The sequence below is a fragment of the Osmerus mordax genome, chromosome 7 (assembly GCF_038355195.1).
Source record: "Osmerus mordax isolate fOsmMor3 chromosome 7, fOsmMor3.pri, whole genome shotgun sequence".
NCBI lineage: Eukaryota > Metazoa > Chordata > Actinopteri > Osmeriformes > Osmeridae > Osmerus > Osmerus mordax.
Window position 1 is genome coordinate 2,341,145 of NC_090056.1, and position 17,757 is coordinate 2,358,901.

General features: G+C 40.6%; 1 long non-coding RNA gene across 1 annotated transcript; it reads right to left on the reverse strand.

Moving 5' to 3' along the window:
- Window positions 1-14,591: 14,591 nt before the first annotated feature.
- LOC136946498 (uncharacterized) lies at window positions 14,592-16,805 on the reverse strand. Its single transcript, XR_010876907.1, has 5 exons — window positions 16,770-16,805; window positions 15,655-15,716; window positions 15,415-15,544; window positions 15,059-15,110; window positions 14,592-14,721 (listed from the first exon to the last, which is right to left on the reverse strand). It is a non-coding gene; the product is annotated as an uncharacterized lncRNA (long non-coding RNA).
- Between the last annotated feature and the right edge of the window lie 952 nt (window positions 16,806-17,757).

The following is a 17,757-nucleotide window of genomic DNA, read 5'->3' on the forward strand; positions in this document are numbered from 1 at the left end:
CTAGATCTGAGCAAAAATATTCATTTCATTTAATCCCCATTTTAGCCATGGTCACCTTTTCCTTTTATTTTAAAGCTCAGCCTTTATCAGCTAAGAAATGCGTGCCAAAGTTATTTGGAAGTCATTTATTAATTTTGTTCAAGACAACCTAAGACAAAAAGGTTATTAGCCTACATCATGTCCAAACCATGACCTTCTGCAGTGTTTTGAATTCATACATAGTCTACATCTAGGGCTGAAACGACTTGTAAAACAGACAAAAAATATTTCTGTTGACAAGTGGTTTGATCTAATGTTACCTATTTTAAGGGCCTGCAATACCGCAATTTGATAAGTGCGGCACAAGCAGTAGCGTCTTTTGGCACGGGTGAATCAGGCAGCCGCCCGGGGCGGCATGAAGAGGGGGGCAGCAATTTCCCAAGTGCATCAAATTAAATTAACAATCTTTACTGGCCCCCCTCCAAAAGTTGTAATTGGGTGTGCTTTGCCTTCGGCAAGGGCACAACCTTTGTTCTCTTACATATAACTTATTATTATTATTTTCCCACCCCTAAGGATCAGTCAATATTTGGACTACATAGACAACGGCAGTGTCGAAATGTTCGTCTTGGTCACGATTGCGTTGCTTCTATTGGGATTTACGTTCCGTTGCACGGTTTAGGTTTGAGTTAATTTTTTGTGGCGAAAGTGAAGCTAACGGTGGCTAACTTGCTAGCCACAATCACTAACGTCATGAAAACACGCGCGACTACCTAAACACGCGTGACTAGCTACCTGTAGCGGAACATTAGTTTAGCAGCTCGTTAACTTCTGGGAGATAGAGCTAGGCTTTACCTAAAACGGCAGACAGCTGCAGAAACACCACAAGCAAAGAGGCCAGGGTGATAATTTACTCATTTAACATTGTGATATGAAACACAATTGTGAAATGTAATGTAAAGCTAGTACATCTACTGTACTTTCGGAAACAGTAGGCCTAGTCTGCGGCTGAGGCGTTATCATCATGATATTTCTCGCTTTCCTGATACATACAACAGCGATATGTGGTCTCCAAAAATGAATTTGAAGCTTATTTACGTTTTTGGAGGCATATTTTCAGTTTGCAGATGGTACTGTTTGAATTGCGATTCCATCTGAGATACTGCCGGTGACAACGTTGTTAGAATATGCGTGTTTCAAAGGGGGTTCTTTATCAATGAATGAATGCAATATGAGTAGGCTAAATGCTTGAAAATAGCCTATCACTAGAAGGGAAAAACTTAACCCTTGTGCTGCCTTCGGGTCACATGACCCAAAGGTTCATATTGAACCATCGTTGTGTTTACCCAATTTTACATTTACATTTTAGTCATTTAGCAGACGCTCTTATCCAGAGCGAGTTACAGTAAGTACAGGGACATTCCCCCGAGGCAAGTAGGGTGAAGTGCCTTGCCCAAGGACACAACGTCAGTTTGCATGACCGGGAATCAAACTGGCAACCTTCAGATTACTAGCCCGATTCCCTCACCGCTCAGCCATCTGACTCCTGTAGCCATCTGACTCCTGTTGAGGTCGCGGTTACAGACTGGCAACGTCAGAAAATAACGTTGCCACGACGTTGCGGTTACGGACTGGCCACGTCACAAGATTACGTTGCGGTTACGTTCTGGTGTCCCACAGATGCACGGTCCACGTATGTTTGGTCATCGAGTGACGTTGCGGCAACGTAAGGGCAACGTAACTGTGTTAGCTGGGTTATCGCCTCGATTTGTTAAAACGATTTGTTTGTATTTGTTTGTATTTTACCCAATACAAAAATAAATAAAAATAATTTTCTTTTAACCTTCTTAATATGGGGGTTCTGAGACAGCCCAACAGTTAAAAGAAAATGCTTCACTTTGTTTTTGTATGCGGTCAAGTTGTCGCAATACGATGGTGGGACACAATGACTGATGGGTCAGAATGACCCGAAGATAACACAAGGGACGTTTGAAGTCATAGAGATTAGGACTATTTTTACACAGGATTGCCCAATTTTTGAGTTCTGATGCAACTTTTCAACTATGTCGGGCTGCTAATAGCCGATTCCCTCTTGCAGGGGAGATGAGAAGACCTACGGTCTTCTTCAGACAACCGCCTGGTGGTCCCACCGCTCAAGACCGCCCGGTCCCAACACAAGCTCTTCTCCTGTCTGGCCCCCCAGTGGTGGAATCAAGTCCCCACCTCCATCAGAGACTGACTGTCTCCACCTTCAAGAAAAGGCTCAAGACGCACTTGTTCTGGGAGTACAATGGTACTGCAGGTGGCTGAGCGGTGAGGGAATCGGGCTAGTAATCCGAAGGTTGCCAGTTCGATTCCCATTCATGCCAACTGATGTTGTGTCCTTGGGCAAGGCACTTCACCCTACTTGCCTCGGGGGAATGTCCCTGTACTTACTGTAAGTCGCTCTGGATAAGAGCGTCTGCTAAATGACTAAATGTAAATGTACTTAGGAATGGTTCGCTTGACCCGATTTTAGTTTCCTCAAGGATCACAATGACTCTTGCTCAGAGACTTGTTGCTCTTGTGATTAGTGGTAACTGATTTAAAATTGTTTGTACTCGCTGTGATATATTGTTTTTATTATTGTTGCTTGTTTTTGTTTCCACAGGTACACTTGCACTTATAGCAGTTCATGTTGTTTAATTGTAACTTGTTTAACTACATGCTCTTATGGTTCTTCCCTTTGGCACTTACTTTGGTTGTTCACAATGTGTGCTTCATGTTTTGGCTACTCGCAATGTTTTGTGGCTATCTCGTTGTTATGATCAGTGACCTATGCACTTTGTAAAGCTCTCTCTTGGAAGTCGCTTTGGATAAAAGCGTCTGCTAAATGAATAAATGTAAATGTAATGTAAGACAACCGTTTCATTCTACACGTCACTCTTAGTATTTTGAATTGTAAATGAGCAGCAACAAATGTATGCTTTTAGATCTATGCAATCTTCATAAATAATAAGTATGCATTTTTATATAAAATATACAGCAAATGTTTACTCCTCAACAGGTCTGCAAACGCCTTTGTAAACCGAGATTTGTTAAAACGTTTGTTAACCAAGACCGTAGGTCGAGGTTTACAAACAAATCGTTTTAACAAATCGAGGCGACAACCCAGCTAACACAGTTACGTTGCCGCAACGTCACTTGATGACCAAACATACGTTGCCGCAACGTCTTTGGCGACGTTGCGGGACCGTGCATCTGTGGGACACCAGAACGTAACCGCAACGTAATCTTGTGACGTTGCCAGTCCGTAACCGCGACGTCGTGGCAACGTTATTTTCCGACGTTGCCAGTCTGTAACCGCGACCTCCTAGCAACGTCATTTTCCGACATTGCCAGTCCGTAACCGCGACCTCCTAGCAACGTAATTTTGTGACGTTGCCAGTCCGTAACTGCAACGTTAACTAAGTAACCTATATTTCTCAATTCTACTGCTTATATTGAGGCGGTTCATATGCAGACCTCATTTGCCCAAAATGCTACTTGTTCTTGTATAATAGGCTACATGGTAGCCAACTTTAGGAGGACTATGTTTGTGTGATGTGTAGCCTAACTCCAGCTAATCATAAACAAGGCAGCATTTCCATGTAACATTGTCATTTTATTTCAAACAAAGTGCCAAACAGTGAATTAAAATCTTCTGCCAGTCCCCGCTAGAGGTCCTGTCTTTTGGCCCTGACAATGAAGCACAAAATAAGTTAGTGTTCTATCAACATAATTGCACGTTTAAAAAGGCGCTATACAAGTCATTAAAAAATCACATCTAAAATAATATACATCATCAAAAAGGAGTCAGTTGGCTGAGCGGTGAGGGAGTCGGGCTAGTAATCCGAAGGTTGCCAGTTCGATTCCCGGTCATGCCAACTGACGTTGTGTCCTTGGGCAAGGCACTTCACCCTACTTGCCTCGGGGGAATGTCCCTGTACTTACTGTAAGTCGCTCTGGATAAGAGCGTCTGCTAAATGACTAAATGTAAATATAATGCGGGAGAATAAGTTTGAACGTTGTGAAGCAATCGAAGAAATAGTAGAATTTCAAGAGGCAGTGTGGAAGCTGGAAGCGAAATGAAACAGGAGCTAAAAACCGAGGGTGGGGGCTTGGTCAGCACACAATTTCCAGAAAGCGTGTGTGCGTCTCGCCAAGCTCGCGCGTGTGTCAAGTACTACTCTCCCATGTTACCCCGCTCCTCATCTCTCTCTACTGGCTACCTATCACGGCCCGTATCAGATTCAAGACCCTGGTACTGACCTTCCGAGCAGTGAACGGGACTGTCTCTCCTGCAGCCTTACACCCCCACCCGTCACCTACGGTCTTCTTCAGACAACCGCCTGGTGGTCCCACCGCTCAAGACCGCCCGGTCCCAACACAAGCTCTTCTCCTGTCTGGCCCCCCAGTGGTGGAATCAACTCCCCACCTCCATCAGAGACACTGACTGTCTCTCCACCTTCAAGAAAAGGCTCAAGACGAACTTGTTCCGGGAGTACAACGGTACTTAGGAATGGTTTGTTTGACCCGATGTTAGTTTCCTCAAGGATCACACTGACTCTTGCTTAGAGACTTGTTGCTCTTGTGGTTAGTGTTAACTGATTTAAATTTTTGTACTCGCTGTGATATATTGTTTTTATTATTGTTGCTTGTTTTTCTACAGGTACACTTGCACTTATAGCGGTTCATGTTGTTTAATTGTAACTTGTTTAACTACATGCTCTTATGGTTCTTCCCTTTGGCACTTATTTTGGTTGTTCACAATATGGGCTTCATGTTTTGGCTACTCGCAATGTTTTTGGGGCTATCTTGTTGTTATTATCAGTGACCTATGCACTTTGTAAAGCTCTCTCTTGGAAGTCGCTTTGGATAAAAGCGTCTGCTAAATGAATAAATGTAATGTAAATTTAAGTAGGGTGACCACCTGTACCGCTTTGCGCTGTATCGCACAGCATTTTCAATATGGGACGTGCGGGACAAGGGGTGAAAATGCTGTGCGACACAACGCAAAGCGGGACAGGTGGTCACCCTAGTGTCAAGGGGCAGGATGAGTGAGAATTTGGAGCATGCGCACTAAGGAGCAATTCAATTGAATTCAATTATATATTGACATATCAAGGTTAAATTGCGTATGGTACTTCAGAATGATGTCATCTTGAAGGCACAAAGGTTTGAAAAATACGTCAAAATTATATTTGATTTATTAACACAAAGATATTGTGTACATTTACATAAATACACTTCTTTCAGCCATTTTGTATTGCATTCCTTATTCAATTTCACCCTATAGAAAGACATGTATTCTACAAATCTGGAACAATTTTCATGTCGATTGGATCTATGGTTCATGAGGAGAAGGGTTTTGAAGGTTTTACCAAATTTGGACAGTACAGCAAAATCTATCATGGCGGACCTTATGGGTTCTTGAGGCTTTTTTGTTCCCCATGAGAAATAAGGTATGTATACCAATTTCAGGCATTTTGGAATAATGGGGCGCTGGGGAAATCACGTAGACTTTGTGCGTGGCTTATAGCACCACCTATGGGCGTACATGGGCCATTAGCGGTCTGGGAGTAGTGAGTGACCTGTTGTATCAGTGGGTCAAGGACTTTTTGAGCTATTGAGCCATTTAACGGAGAAATATAATAATAATAGGAATACTAACAAAAATAATAGGTTCCCTCCTTCCGGAGGAACCCTAATAAAGATTCAAAGAACAATACTTGGAATGCTGAAGCAGCATTCCAACAATAAGTTGAAATATAGCTGCAAGCAGCAATGCGGGTTCCTCCAACAACAACAATAGGCTGAATGGGGATTTGAACTCATGAACATGAGGTTACAAGTCAGTCTCTCTATCCTCTCTGCTACACACCAACTGTTGAGATTTTATGAATAGGAAGGGCAGAGTATTAGCTTTGGTCAGCTTTGGGACAAGGGTTAAGGAACGGTTGACATTTCAAGGTAAAATTGCATAAAATTGTGCATGGTACATCAGAATGATGTCACCTGAAGCCAATAAGGTTTGAAAAACCAGTCAAAATTATATTTGATTTATTGACACAAAGATATTGAGGCAATGTGGACACTTACATAAATACACCCCTTTCAGACATTTTGTATTGCATTTCTCATTCCATTTCACCCTATATAAAGACACATCTGCCCACACACTATCCCCATCCATGCTGTTTCCCTCTCTCCCAGCGCATGTCAAAAGGCCAAAATGCCAAAAGCAGAAATGCTGCAGCAACCGCATGAGGTTTAGATTCGTCCAAAAATTTCCTCCAACACCAAAACAAATCGACCGCAACATTGTTTTCTAACTTTCTCAAAGATGGCTTGAAAAGCATGGATATTAACTTTCTTCTTGAGTAGATCTCAAGAATAGCGTCATAGGCAACTGGCTAGGGTACAGCCCACATCCAGCTCCTTCCGAGTGTAGCCTCTGCAAGTGTGTTTGCTGCAAGCAAAAACACTATTGTTATTCTGCATACTTATTATTAGTGTGTTTGCTACAAGCAAAAACACTATTGTTATTCTGCATACTTATTGGGTGTGCTTTGCCTTCGGCAAGGGCACAACCTTTGTTCTCTCACATATATATTATTATTATTTTCTTTTTTTCTTTTTGCCCCCCTAAAACTCAGTCAATATTTGGCCTACATAGACAACGTAGGTGTCAAACGTTTCGTCTTGGTAGCGATTGAGTTGCTTCTATTGGAATTTACGTTCCGTTGCATGGTTTAGGCTTAAGTTAAGTTTTTGTGGCGAAAAGTGAAGCTAACGGTGGCTAATTTGCTAGCCACAGTCACTGACGTTAATAACGTCACTGCGTCACGAAAACACGCGTGACTACCTTTGGCAGAACATTCGTTTCGCATCTGTTAACTTGGGGGATAGCTAGGCTAACTATAGCTTTACTGCAAGGCAGCTGCAGAAACGCCACAAGAAAAGAGGCCAGGGTGATAACTATTTACTCATTTTACTTTGTGATATGACACACAATTGTGATGTGTAATGTACAATATAAGTTGATATTATTAAGGAAGTACATCTACTTTCGGAAACAGTAGTCTACTATTTCACTGAAGTATTAGCATCACGACATTAGCCTCTGTTGCCCGGGCAACACATACTACAGTGGTCTATGATGCATCTGTTTTCAATCTTTAAATTAAACATTCCTCACAAATACATTTTCGTTGTAGGATTTATTATGACATTAGATTACAAGTAAACGATTTGTGGGTGAAATTATCATTACCTGTGGTTTCAAACTAGTGTAGCTCACTGCAACGTTGTAGCCTACGCGAGACACTACAAAAACATCTACACAGCTTTTTAGGAAGTAAAATGGCGACAGAACATGTTCGGCACTCCCCTTACTTAAATCAAAAGTCTAACTACTAACCTGAACTTCATTGCCACAGCCTAAACTTTGTCAATCTGTTCATGAAAATAATTAATTTCAGCCTAAACCGTACAACGGAACGTTAAATCCAATTCAACCAACGCAATCGCTACCAAGACGAACACAGCAGTAGTCTAGTACTGTACCGTAGTAGTACAATTTACCGGGGCTTCTCCACACAGGGCTATATCGCATTTTGCGTTGTTACTGACAATGATCGCTACCAGTGAGCTTTTATGAATGAGCGATTTTCCACTAAATAAATGTCAAGCTTATTTACGTTTTGGGGGCCATATTTTCAGTTAGCAGATGGTACTGTTTGAATCGCGATTCCATCTTCTACTGCCGGTAACGTCGTAGAATAATCTTCAAAGGGGGTTCTTTATTAATGAATGAATGCAATGAGTAGGCTAAATGCCTGAAAATATCACGAGAAAGGAAAAACATAAAAGGACGTATAAGTCATAGAGATTAGGTCAATTTTTACACCGGTCTGCCAAATGTATTCGTTTTGATTCAACGATGAGGCTGCCTCTTGCAGGGGAAATGAGAAGACATCATATTTCATTCTACACTTCACTCGTATTTTGAGTTGTAAATGAGCAGCAAAAAAAAAGATTCTTTTAAATCTATGTGATCTTTAGAAATAATAAGTAGGCCCTATGCATTTTTATATAAAATATACAGACCCCTGTGCAACCGACGCAAGCAAGCACACCCTACAATTTCCCCAGAAATTGTACCCTCTCTAGTTGGGTGTGCTCAAGCCTTCTGCGAGAGCACAACCTTTGTTCTCTCACATATATATTTATTGGGTGTGCTCAAGCCTTTGGCGAGAGCACAACCTTTGTTCTCTCACATATATATTTATTTATTTATTATTATTTATTTTCGCCCCCCTAAGGATCAGTCAATATTTGGACTACATACACAACGGCGGTGTCAAAAGGTTCGTCTTGGTAGCGATTGCGTTGGTTGTATTTTTATTTACGTTCCGTTGCATGGTTTAAGTAGAAATTGCGTTTTTGTGGTGAAAAGTGAAGCTAACGGTGGCTAATTTGCTAGCCACAGTCACTGACCTTACTAACGTCAGTACGTCACTAACGTCACGAAAACACGCGTGACTACCTGTAGCAGAACATTCGTTTCACATCTGTTAACTTGGGGGATAGCTAGGCTAACTATAGCTTTACTGCAAGGCAGCTGCAGGAACGCCACAAGCAAAGAGGCCAGGGTGATAACTATTTACTCATTTTACTTTGTGATGTGAAACACAATTATGAAATGTAATGTACAATATTAGCTGATATTATTAAGGAAGTAGGCCCACATCTACTTTTGGAAACGGTAGTCTACTATTTCACTGAAGCATTAGCATCATGACATTAGCCTCTGTTGCCCGGGCAACACATACTACAGTGGTCTATGATGCATCTGTTTTCAATCTTTAAAATAAACATTCCTCACAAATACATTTTCGTTGTAGGTTTTATTATGACATTACATTACAAGTAAACGATTTGTGGGTGAAATTATCATTACCTGTGGTTTCAAACCAGTGTTGCTCACTGCAATGCTGTAGCCTACGCGAGACACTACAAAAACATCTACACAGCTGTAGGAAGTCAAACGGCGACAGAACATGTTCGGCACTCCCCTTACTTAATCAAAAGTCTAACTACTAACCTGAACGTCATTGCCACAGCCTAAACGTTGCCAATCTGTTCATGAAAATAATTAATTTCAGCCTAAACCGTACAACGGAACGTTAAATCCAATTCAACCAACGCAATCGCTACCAAGACGAACACAGCAGTAGTCTACTAGTACTGTACCGTAGTAGTACAATTTACCGGGGCAGCTTCTCCACACAGGGCTACAGTATATCGCATTTTGCGTTGTTACTGACAATGATCGCTACCAGTGAGCTTTTTATGAATGAGCGATTTTCCACTAAATAAATGTCAAGCTTATTTACGTTTTGGGGGGCATATTTTCAGTTAGCAGATGGGACTGTCTGAATCGCGATTCCATCTTCTACTGCCGGGTAACGTCGTAGAATAATCTTCAAAGGGGGTTCTTTATTAATGAATGAATGCAATGAGTAGGCTACATGCCTGAAAATATCACTAGAAGGGAAAAACTTAAAATGACGTTTAAGTCATAGAGATTAGGTCAATTTTTACACCGGTCTGCCAAATTTATTCGTTTTGATTCAACGATGAGGCTGCCTCTTGCAGGGGAAATGAGAAGACATCTATTTCATTCTACACTTCACTCGTATTTTCAGTTGTAAATGAGCAGCAAAAAAAAAAGCCTTTAAATCTATTTAATCTTTATAAATAATAAGTATGCATTTTCATATAAAATATACATAAATCAGTTGTAAAAATGTCATTCAAAAACGGACCCCTGTGCAACCGACGCAAGCAAGCACACCCTACAATTTCCCCAGAAATTGTACCCTCTCTAGTTCTGCATACTTTTTTTTCTTTTTTCCCCCACTTTTTTCCGTGGCCTACTCCTTTCACACCGTTTAAGCTAGAAACACCGTTCAAACTTCATTTGATAAAGTCTGAACTGCTCTAGTGTGCTATTACTTTTCTCATTGATAACTTTTAACGTTTTTAAGGTATTAAAGTTTAAAGTGCTAAAAAAAAGAATGGGTTTCAATGGTTCAGAATGTTCAAGTCAAATTCAATTGTCATGCACTGACAGAACTGTTTCTCACCGCGTCAATTTTTACATTTACATTTATTCATTTAGCAGACGCTTTTATCCAAAGCGACTTCCAAGAGAGAGCTTTACTAAGTGCATAGGTCACTGATCATAACCACAAGATAGCCACAAAACATTGCGAGTAGCCGAAACATGAAGCACACATTGTGACCAACCAAAATACGTGCCAAAGGGAAGAACCATAAGAGCATGTAGTTAAACAAGTTACAATTAAACAACAATTTTTGACACTGTTTAACACTTTCCTGCCTGAATATGCAGACTTTTTCAAATAATATACATGAACTGTTTATACCATTTTTAAGACAAGATTTAGGGCTTTCTAATGATGTAAATATTTATATGATCATGTTAGGCAAATCATCCTTTATCAAGACGATTTCACGGAGCCATTCTGACAAATCTTCTCCTTCTGCATTACTTTTTTAGAAAACCTCATTTTAACCACTTTCACTACAAGATAGAGGATAAGTTAGAGCGTATGAAATGTGCGTGCTTTTGTCGTGAATTCAGAACAGACAGATTTAAGATAGACTATTTTGTTTAAAAGTTATGACCACTGAAGTGATGAGTGGGATAACGCAATTCCAAGATAGCGCGATGGCTCTCCATAACTAAAAACGGTTCTACTTTTTTCCACAATCGACCAAATTGGCCAAACAAGGTATGTACATTGAACTTGTGTACATAATCTAGCTAGATTATTTTTCTTTAAGAAAGTTTCACAGAAATCTACAAAAATCGAGGCTCAACACTGTCATATCCGACTGTCACAAACAGCCAAACTGGGGTCACGAAAGGTTTACTGCAGCTGGCGTTACTACGAACAAAACCTTCGTAACTGAAAAGTTTTTACTTTTAGTTGACGATATTGAACACAGACGTTAAGAAACTTGTCTTTACTCTAAACATATTCTCCGTTTTCAATTTGAAGCAGTAAATCTAACACGGTAGGAATTCTCCCACGACATCCGCTCGCTCCGCTTTGACAAATATGTTTTCTCAGTCCACCATACATTAGACAAGCTAATTTAGAGCACTTTCAATACAAGATACAGGCCATGTTAGAGTTGATATACATACATAATTGTGGGGGCAATGTAGAACAAACAGCAGACAGATTTGAAATATGATCTTTTGTTTTAAAGTTATGGCCATTCTAGTGACGAGTGCTTACAACGCTGTCATCATAGCTGCCATAGAACGGCGAAACAAGTTCACATAGCTAGCTAGTTACGTCTATCGTTCGTTACCTACAAACAAATGCTTCGTAACAGTATTTACTTTTTATCGGCGTTACTGACAACAGAGGTTAAGGAACTTGTAATCAAAATATCGTCTCCGTTTTCAATTTGAAGCAGTAGATCTAGCTTACTGTAGGAAATCTACCATTGAATCCTCTCTCTAGCTTCGCTTCGGCCAAAGATGGACGACGATGATGACCACGCATTCATAATTCACGCCTACAGTACGGTGTTCTGTACAAATACCACTTTGACATACATGATCCGCTGGCTAGATGTAACATGATCTTATCTACTACCCACAATAGTTCAGCCTTTTTGCAGCAGAATTTTTATCAGAGTTAGAGTAGCTTTTGCAGTTGCACAACAAAGTCACATAATGTGACGAGATTGAATTTAAAAGTATAAAAAAAACTCACCAGGGACAACGACAACATCGGCAAACCTGCACCATGAATTATTATATTTATGACATCTTTAAATTCATTTTCTGAACAGGACTGGGTGTACAGGCACACGATTAATTTCTCCTCCATCTTGATACTGAAACCTAGATTCTAGGTTTGCTGACAATGACAACCGTTGCTATGTTACAAGAAACAAGGAACCAATCCGATTGGCCAACGCTCTTCATCACTATATTTAAGAGCTAGAAACACTGTTCCACTGTTTAAACTGTATTTCTGTTTTTACATCTTTCAATTATTAATACTTTTCAGAATCAGAATGGGTTTTATTCGCCAAGAAACTTCAAACAGACGTGGAAGTAGAAGTGCACCATCATTGTCTTTGGCAGGTTGAATTTCTTCAGCTGCCGTAGGAAGTACATCCTCTGTTGTGCTTTCTTGGTGAGGGAGCTGATGTTCAGTTCCCAATCGCGGAAGGACTCCAGTGTTGACTGGAGTTGCACAGGGTAATGGGGGTGACTGTCTTAAGAGCAATGAGCTCTAACATAACGCTTTAACATTTATGAAATTAAATAAGATACCCTTTTCATTTCACTCTTTTTTCTCCTTTGTCAACCGTAAGAAAATATTGCAATGCATGACAATGACAGATATACCTTAAACACTGTCTCACCATTCTGGTTTCAAAGCAACGCTTTTTTCACCTTCATACTGCTGACATACTTGTGTCTGCTATGATATTGATAAAACTAACTGTTGTTATTTATGCAATATGGCAGCACAAAGCACTTAAAACATTAATAGGTTTAAATGTCACAAATGTAGGCTACTTCCTTGCTGCTCACTACATGTTTAAGCTACCTACTCCATTCAAACATCAATGTGTTCTATTGACCAGCTGTTTACAGCTTTAAACCCCCCCCCATCTTTCTATATTTTGAAATGGTCATGTTTTAAAATCAATGGAAGTCAATGAAACATAGGTTGCTATGTTTCATTGACTTCATGATAGGCATAATCTTAGTTGCGCACTCTATTGAACGGAGTGGGTGAGCGTTCGCAATCGAAAGGACTGCCGGCAACGAAGATAGTTAACGAGGGGATCAAAAAACTGACCTATACCGATCGAACTGAGGATCCTACTACGAAGTCCAGCGGACGTTCTTCCTGGGAAAGCAGACGGCGTCACAAACTCAGACCCCGGGGGAGGGTCTCGCCAAGTGTCGAGTTAAGTACACTCATAACTGTGTTTGTCTTGTGCAATTTTAAGTAGGATTATTTTAAGTACCGGTAGCCTACCAGCGTGGGAGGCGAGAACAGGATACGGGGAGGTGACTAGTCAGAAGTGGGGTATTTGGGTCTCCCTCGCACGTGTGACGTAACCTAGGTGCGTGAGTAATTGAGTGCTGGATTTGCAGTGATGCCAGGGTGCCCCGTTTATGAATGAGAAACAATTGTCTGGGTTAATAAAGACTTGCACTGTTATACCCTACCTGTGGTTCTTTAAGGCTGACGTTCCTAGCAGTAATTTCCTGTTACATAAGGGAACCCACATTTATTACAGTATTTACACTGAGCATGTTTACAAGCGTTGGCATTTGATTTTGCATTAGTTTACATTAAATTCAAACTGCGTAGAGAATGAATTGACCGAAATTCATTCTTGATTTAAATACCTTAAATATATTTCCTTATAACAATATTTACAGCTGCATTACGAACACGGTGATGAAGAATCTGCTCTTTCGCGGGCCTAGCCTGCCCGTGCAACCTACTTTCGCCAGCATCCATGGAACCAACACTTTAGTGACCGCTCGAGCAGTACTTGACCAGCTCACGAGAATAAGGTGCTTGGTACTTTTGTCAGAAACTGTAGTGGCTGAGCCTTGACGCAAGACGGTAATACCCCTTTAAAATGTACGTTTAAATGTAGAAACTTAGCTAGCTAATTAACGTTATTTTGTAACTATTATTTGGCTAAATGTATTGTATTATGTTTTTGTACTATGTCCTAACTGTCAACATTAGAGTAACTTTCGAGTAACTTTTTACACAAGTCACCGTTTTTGATATTGTAGCTAATAAATGTAGCTAGCACTAACGACTTGGACTGTAGCTAGACTTCAACAACTAGCAAATACAATTTCTAATCCTATTTGGACTAGTAACTGGATAATTTATAGTATTCTGTGGATAAATAGAGCAGTTATAACTTCTGATATTTTTATATTTCTGTAGTGTGACAGAGGCAGGCACTAAATGTTAAGGACTGAACAGTTGGATTGGTAGGACACCAGATAACTAAAATTGACTAATGGTAGTATCGTGTTGTTTACTAACAGACTTCTACAGAAACAAAATCTTCACATTGATCAAGGTAAGTCTATTCGCTGAACATGACACCAATGTGTCATGAATGCCTTTTTTTACACTTTAAAATCTCTGCTCAGGGGGCACAAATTTATCAAAGACAGTTTGACACCCCTGGCCTAGGCATTGCGACTGTTGCCAAGCAACGCAAACATTTTGGTAAATGAGATTGAGACTTAAGTAAATGTGATATTCTAACTGAGTGTTGGCTAATATTTTTTACTTTCATTAGCTACCTAACTCGCTGAATTTACTCACTAACATTTTTCAAGTTATTATACTATTGTAATTTTAATTGCAATAAAGAAAAGAAACAGTAATACTGAAAAAAAACTACTACATAAGAATACTACTGAACGATTTAATAAACAGACATAGAAAAAAAATGATACAACTAACTACACTACTATAATATACCTAATAAACTATACAACTAATAAATAAAATAAACAGGCAGAACTGGAAGAACAAATTGTATCAGGGAACACAATTAGGAACGACATGCCATTGAAAAGGAAAATAACTAGGCCTTCTGGATCACCTGGAAAACAGAAGGGATGCAGAGAAAATGGGATTAGCAAAACTATAGATTCTGAATAATCTTTTCTCATAGTTTTTCCCCTAGCATGGACGCAGTGACCTTAAGAAGCGTACTTGTTGGCAAAGCATATGCAGGGCCCTACAGCCGACCTCCACCAATAACGGTGACTGTTGTGGCTACCAAAGAGTGGACCAAAGTCCTGGAATGGGACGAAGAGGAGGTGGCTGCAAAGTCATTGAAGTCTAACCTGACCTGTGTAGTGTCTGATGGGTTCACTGTATCCAAATTCAACCTAATGGAGGAAAACATGGGGAAGATATCAGTAGGGAATACTTACATCATTAGGCAGTATGGCATATACAGCATCAGGGGGAAAGAACCACTTCTTTCTATAAAGAGAGAGAGGCAGTTTTTTAAAACTGTGCCAAAAGTGGTGGCACCAGACATACAAAAGCAGGCAGAGAAGCTGTTAAGCCCCCCCTCTACAATGCACCACTTAAGTGATGGTGTAACTGGCCATGGCACTGTCCAAGGCTTTGTCACCTATGTAAGTACAGGGACTCGCCAACACTCAAGCAGTATAACACATGCAATGCATGGCTACCCCCTCACTCTCCTCCTTTTCCTCCTTTAGCTTGGTCCACGGACGTGGGTCAGACCTGCCAGTGGGGGCTGTGCCCTCAGGGTGCTTACATTGAAGCAGGACGGTGTTGAAGCTGACATCGTCCTGTGGCGGGAGCAGGCGCTACTCCCCATCTCCCTGGGAGTCCACGTTTCCATCAGCCATCTTAAACAGGGCAAACCTGGCTCCTTCTCCAGTACCCTTTACACCACAATAGAAGTAAGTAATTGTGTCCAGGCCCATTAGGAATGTTGAATGGTCTGTGCAAATGTTTAAAAAATGACATTTCTGCTATGCATGTCTGTTTTCACCTTGCAGGAGGTTCACCAGAAGGCCATCGCCGCCATCGACACCATCAGCATCCTTGGCATGTCTGAGGAAGAGGGACAGCGGTCTTTCTTTTTGGAGGATGGCCATGTTATCAATGTCAAGGAGGAGCTTTGGACCGGCCACCTCCAAGACACAACTCCAACTCTGCCCTACACTGTCCAAGTCACTCTGGACGGGATGTCCATCACATCCTTTGTGCCCTTATCCGAACTGTAATGTCAAGCATTATAGAGGATATGGGGTAACAATAAATTTTTCTTTGAATGTACAGTGACTCTCAGCGACTATTTTTTGGGTCCTTACTACTATGCACTGTATCCAGATCCAGATATGTTGAACCCCCCCCCCCCCCCCCCCAAAAAATAAAATAAAAAAATAAATCTAATTTAACAACTTCAAGAATGTGCAATATTTCAGTATTTTATTTCAACTTATGGATGTTAAGTAACAATGTGTATTCATTTGTGTCACTGAACAACTGATGTTGTCCATGAAATTAGAAGACGGAAATTCTTAAAGCAGGTTGTAGTTGCACCCACTGCAAGACTTTGTCGTTGTGGTACCGTCTTAAATGAGACAATACGTTTGTCTGAAACTGAAATAGAAGATGCCCTGTCCCCAAGTCCGACGTCTGGCAGCATTTCGGTTTTACAGTCGCTCGACAAGTGGACATGCTGTGTGCACGTGTGACGAAGGTGCAAGAGGTAGCGTGTTGGTAGCTCAAACAATAGGATAAAACGGATGTCATATAAATAAAACAAATTGGCAATGCTTTTTTTTTTTCAACGCGATGTATTGTTACACCCCTAGTCCTTTGAGACTGAAAAGCTTAGTACAATGTTGAACCCTAACGTTACTACTTAAGTAGCATATTTGCTATTGCCATGCCTCTATCACGCTGTCTGCATGACCTAAGCTAGCTAGCATGCTGCAGCAGCCCAGCCAACGTTTTTTTAATTCAACTAAATTAATTAACTGAAAGGACATATAAATGTTAATATCAGCCTGTCATATAACATCTAAAACATGAACACACACGTTAAACTCATTGTTTTTGCATGTAATAGGTATTTAATGTGCAGTAATCTGCTCTTACCTGTAATTTAGGGCACTAAATGAAGCGGACGTGACAGGCACGCATTCCAGTACCAAGCCGAATGAACGAGCAGCGAGCAAACGTCCCTCCCACACCTCGCAAGGCCAAAGCAATCAAATCACATCTTTCCAACTACCGAAACAATGGATTGTAGATATCTCTCGTACAGTCTATGATATCAACCAATAACTAAACTTGCAGAAACAATGAAATACAATGAAAAACTATTCCCATTGTAAGTTCAGTGCACATTGTTTTTTTCATTATATCTACAGATAAAAATGTTTGATTATTGAAGGATTCTAAATCTTTGTGTCTATTCCAATATGTAATGATGGTATTCTATGACACAAATCTGTGTTCTAGAAAGAGTGGTCTGGAGTCGCAGAGGTCCGATAATATCAGCTTTAATGCAGCAGTTGGAAATCAACAAGTACAGAGCTCTGGGGTTGTCTACGTTTCCCTACCCGCAACAGAGTTTGGGCTGGTTCACGAAGTCCAACTGGCTATCTTTCCCTGCCCCAGCATATAATATACAGTGCAATTAAAACAGAAAGATGAAAAGAGGGTTGAGCTTGTTCTCTCGTGCATCAGGGAGTTGTTCTTGCCTCCGCGTCCCACCTGCTCGGGTGCCATCTCCACCCAGATTCAAGGTTGTTTCTGAAAATGAAAAGATAGAGACACAAAGAACAGCCTGCTTCCCACACTCAGTGTGAGACCCAATGTTTAAGCCTGAGCACACTTCTAAGTTTCATAACTTTAATAAGCACAATGCATAACTTTAATAAGCACAATACATAACTTTAAGACATGCCTCCTTCATAAATCCTGTTGTTATATTCACTCGTGCACAGTGCCCGTGATGCATTCAGTGATTAAAATGCCACACATATTAATAACTGGGATCATAGTTAGTGCCGTGCCTGATATGCAGCTGGTGATTACAGTTCTAGAATATGTGTTGTAATGTATTATACATTCTTTAATC